The sequence below is a fragment of the Ipomoea triloba genome, chromosome 16 (genome assembly GCF_003576645.1).
Source record: "Ipomoea triloba cultivar NCNSP0323 chromosome 16, ASM357664v1".
NCBI classification, from domain to species: Eukaryota; Viridiplantae; Streptophyta; class Magnoliopsida; order Solanales; family Convolvulaceae; genus Ipomoea; species Ipomoea triloba.
Window position 1 is genome coordinate 16508645 of NC_044931.1, and position 3191 is coordinate 16511835.

General features: G+C 30.2%; 1 long non-coding RNA gene across 2 annotated transcripts; it reads right to left on the reverse strand.

Annotated features, from left to right (window-relative positions):
* On the reverse strand, window positions 1-1473 carry LOC116007963. 2 transcript variants are annotated; one of them, XR_004095385.1, is made up of 4 exons: window positions 1155-1473; window positions 830-936; window positions 182-654; window positions 1-91 (listed from the first exon to the last, which is right to left on the reverse strand). It is a non-coding gene; the product is annotated as an uncharacterized LOC116007963 (long non-coding RNA). The 2 variants fall into 2 exon arrangements; XR_004095384.1 differs by having other exon boundaries at window positions 182-694.
* Between the last annotated feature and the right edge of the window lie 1718 nt (window positions 1474-3191).

Sequence of the window (3191 nt, forward strand, 5' to 3'; positions counted from 1 at the left end):
GCGCAAACAAGAAACTCACATTTGCAAATGAATTGACATGTTGAGACTGCTCCAATGATCTTCCTGCAGCTGGTACAGTTAATAGAATGCTCTAAAGACAAGTAATGCACAATTAAATCCAACAAAAATTCAATGAACTGATCATGTTTATAGTAAAAAGTTAAGGATAACATATCCTTACCTGAAGACAATGACAAAGAGACATTGGCAACAAATGCAGCATCCAATCTTTTGTAAATAGACACCATATTTTCAATATAAGGTACACACCTTATGCTTGCACAGACCAAAAAAAAGAAAGCTCATTATCATGCAGTTTATCATTATCATTCAATTTATCACTCCATCAGATATCTACAATCCCCTAGAGCAGAAAATTTCCAAGAAAAAAATAACAATAAACAGTTTTATAATAGTATTTCTATCAACAAACTAATGTTTACACATTATGAAAATGACTTCTATCAAACATTAGATGCTAGTCAAGGATTATTTAGTCAATTTGGTATCATTCACACTCAAAGACAACCTTACAGTGACATGTGAACACTATAAGTTTTGTTGCATTAGCTCTTGCAGTAGACCAATCAATGGAAGGCTCGAAAGGTGCTAACCTTATTTGCCAAGACATTCCAAAGCCCATCACTTAATCACCTGCAATGATTTTAAAATCAAAACATTTTATTTCTTCTTCCTGAAAATAAGAATACCTAATGTTAGCAGTGCAAATGAGTACAACTCATAGCAGCAGTAATATGCACCATCCCAATTGTTTTGAGATAGAAAGCATGAGAACAAAATTAAATAAAACCAGTCTGATTAAGAATACCTAATGTTAGCAGTGCAAATGAGTGCCATAAAATCCTCATTTCAAGCAACTGGAATACCTAATTAAGGTCTCCAGAATGGAAAAAACAGAAATGCGAAACCATTGTCCTGGAAGAAAAAAAAAAATCCGAACAGTTTAAAAAATATTATCTAGAAAAAAAGACACAAATCGATCAAAAATGAGAAGAGATACTAAATCTGCATAAACCAAAATTTCAACAGATCATTTAAAAATAAACTAAACACATACCAAACTTAAGCTCATTTACTTAAAACCCAAAGAAAAACAGGAAAAAAATATAAAAATCGTAGATCTATGGTCTCACGCAGGTCATCGCTGGTAGATGGTCGCAGATGGTGATTCTCGCAGATCTATGGAGCTGAGATTTGTAGAGTCTATCAGAAATGCCTTCTTTGCACTTGTTCTCGCTTTTGCCACCGACGGTTCTTCTAGATCCATAGTCCCATGCCGGTCATCGCCGTCCTTCGCTCTGGAAGAGAAAAAGAAGAGAGAGAAGGGTTGTCTTGAAAGAGAGAAAAAGCTTTGGCGGTGAACTCTCATTTTGAGAGAAAAGAAATTGTTGTGGAAAATGGTTATCGGCTGTGGAAGTGGAAGAGTGGAACTGCGTTGTTAAGAGAGAAAGGCGCCACATACTGAAATTTTGGGGCAAAATTTTGGGTATGGCGCCATTTATTTATTTTTTTAAATATTTTTTGTCTAACATATAATAGAATTTAATTGTTTGAGTGTATAGTTTAATATTTAATATAGTTATCTAAGTATAATGTAGTCTATAAGTACAAATTTTGACTAATTATAATAAAATATAATAATTAATTAATTTGCATTATTATGGAATAATATGCACTTGATGTATTGAAATGTATCATTTTATGTGTATTTTCAATGTAGGTCTTATAACTAAACGTCATTTTGACATATATACCATTATTGGAAAATTTATTTATTACATTGTTATTATTAATAAAATTATTTTTATAATTATATACTTGTTTTTTTCAAAATTTATAATTACTATAAAGACCTGGTGGTCAAGCCGTAACGGCATATCTGGACAAATACTATATTGTAATATAGTCAATAGTACTAAAAAAATTTACAGTGTTTTTTTTTTCAAAATTTATAATTGCTATAAAAATATTATTACTTCAACTACTTAAAACTTTTATTTTAACTTAACAAAAATTCATACAATATCACTCACAATTTACAATAAAACCCACAATTTATTAAATATGCTAGAGAAAATGTTTACAGTAACAATATATTTCTCTAGCATATGTAATAAATTATGGGTGATCTAATAATACTCCGTAACTTTTGTTAAGTTATAATAATGAACGTTTGTATTATAGGATAATAACAATACACGATGAAATATACAATTCCCTACTTCAGTTTGATAGAAACAAAGTGATGTGCCGTTGAAATTAAAATGCAATCATGGCCACCAGCGTTAGGAGACACCGTAGCAGTGTCAGAGATAGTCCGCTCAGACGAAAAAACAGCAAAGTCATCAAGAATGGACGCTATGAGAAAACTTATACTATTGATACTATATGAATGTTTGTATTCTGTGTTACAATAATACACAATATAATACACAATGGTATACAATACATTATGTAGTATTATAAAACTCAATAGAACTAGAATTATAAAATCCTAACAATAATAAAAATTTTAAAGAGTTACGTTGAAATTAGAGCATGTATCTACATAGAAAGTGCAACACAATCTTATTTAGCAAGAATGGTGAGATATTATCTACTAGTAATCGAAAAAAATAGAGTATAAGTGAAATAATCAATGCTTAAAAAAATCATGTGGCCTTCATACCATTGAAAAAAAAAAAGAAAAAAAAAGATTTCCGACCATCTTTTAAATAGTAGTCGGAAATGCCGACCACCTTCCGACTACATTGGTGGACGGAAACACTATGATCTTAAAAATTATATTGCCGAAAAATAATTCCGACCACCTCTATTAAGTGGTCGGAAATTCCGACCACTTTCCGACCGCTTAACTCTTCGTTGAAAAAGGAAAAAAAAAATCACTTTTTGTGACATTTTTTGGGTGGTCGGAAAAAAAGCGAATTTTCAGCAGTGAAAGCTGAAAAGCTATAAGCCCGAAGCTGAAATTTAAAGAGCTGTTAAGCTAGTTGTTATGCTAAAAGTGTTTAGTAAAATTAATTTTTTGGTAAGTTGATAATTGTAAAAATACTAAAAAGGACATCTTCATATCAGTTAAATAGTTTTAAATTTAAATAGGTTTGTTTACATATTAAAATATAAAATAATGAAATTAATATAATTTAATAAAATATAAAGTAAGAACATAT